The sequence below is a fragment of the Arachis duranensis genome, chromosome 10 (genome assembly GCF_000817695.3).
Source record: "Arachis duranensis cultivar V14167 chromosome 10, aradu.V14167.gnm2.J7QH, whole genome shotgun sequence".
Classification (NCBI taxonomy): domain Eukaryota; kingdom Viridiplantae; phylum Streptophyta; class Magnoliopsida; order Fabales; family Fabaceae; genus Arachis; species Arachis duranensis.
In genome coordinates this window covers 44124569-44125965 of record NC_029781.3, presented here as the reverse complement: position 1 = coordinate 44125965, position 1397 = coordinate 44124569, and the positions used below count along the sequence as shown (strand labels likewise).

General features: G+C 35.6%; 1 non-coding gene across 1 annotated transcript; it reads right to left on the bottom strand.

The window, feature by feature from the left end:
* Positions 1 to 1075: 1075 nt before the first annotated feature.
* On the bottom strand, positions 1076 to 1179 carry LOC127743685 (small nucleolar RNA R71). The gene has a single exon (XR_008005069.1). It is a non-coding gene; the product is annotated as a small nucleolar RNA R71 (small nucleolar RNA).
* Between the last annotated feature and the right edge of the window lie 218 nt (positions 1180 to 1397).

Sequence of the window (1397 nt, the reverse complement as noted above, 5' to 3'; positions counted from 1 at the left end):
TTTTCAAAAATACTTGCTAACAATTAATGATTTGATTCAACATTTCAAGTATGTTACCTTTTTTGTTGAGAAAGGTTTAATGTCTGAATCATATATTTCTTGTTGGCCAAGTCATTAGTTTTTAAAATCAAATCTTTTTAAATTGTTTTTGAAATCATATTTTCTCAATCATATCTTTTAATCACATCTTTTTCAAAATAGTTTTCAATCATATATTTTTGATTTCTAATTTCAAAATCTTTTTCAAAATCAATTTATTTCTTTCCCAATCATATTTTTCGAAAATCATTCTTCAATTTTTCAAAATGTTTTTAAAATCTTTTTAATTTATTTTCGAAAATTTCTTCCCTTCTTCTCACATCCTTCTATTTATGGACTAACACTCCTCCTCAATGCACAATTCGAACTCTGTCTTACTTGATAAGTTCGAATTCTTCTACCTCTTCCTTTTATTTTTTTTCCTCAGACACCTCAAGGAATCTCTATACTATGACATAGAGGATTCCATATTTTCTTGTTCTCTTCTCTTTCATATGAGCAGGAGCAAAGACAAAAGCATTCTTGTTGAGGCTGACCCTGAACCTGAAGGACCTTGAAGCGAAAGCTAAGAGAAGCTAAAGCACAACTCTCTGTAGAAGACCTAACAGAAATCTTCAAAGAAGAAGAACCCATGGCAGCCGAAAACAACAACAATGCCAACAATGCAAGGAAGGTGCTGGGTGACTGTACTGCACCTACTCCCGACTTCTATGGGAGAAGCATCTCTATCCCTGCCATTGGAGCAAACAACTTTGAGCTTAAGCCTTAATTAGTTTCTCTAATGTAACAGAATTGCAAGTTCCACGGACTTCCATTGGAAGATCTTCATCAGTTTTTAGCTGAATTCTTGCAAATCTGTGACACTGACAAGATTAATGGGGTTGACCCTGAGGTCTATAGACTTATGCTATTCCCTTTTGCTGTAAGAGACAGAGCTAGGATATGGTTAGACTCACAACATAAAGAAAGCCTGAACTCTTGGGAAAAGCTAGTCAATGCCTTCTTGGCAAAGTTCTTTCCACCTCAAAAATTGAGTAAGCTTAGAGTGGAAGTCCAAACCTTCAGACAGAAGGAAGGTGAATCCCTCTATGAAGCTTGGGAAAGATACAAACAATTGATCAGAAAGTGTCCTTCTGACATTCTTTCTAAATGGAGCATCATAGGTATCTTCTATGATGGTCTGTCTGAACTGTCCAAGATGTCATTGGACAACTCTGCTGGAGGATCTCTTCATCTAAAGAAGACGCCTACAGAAGCTCAAGAACTGATTGAAATGATTGCACATAACTAATTCATGTACACTTCTGAAAGGATTCCTGTGAACAATGGGACAAATCAGAAGAAAGGAGTTCTTGAGA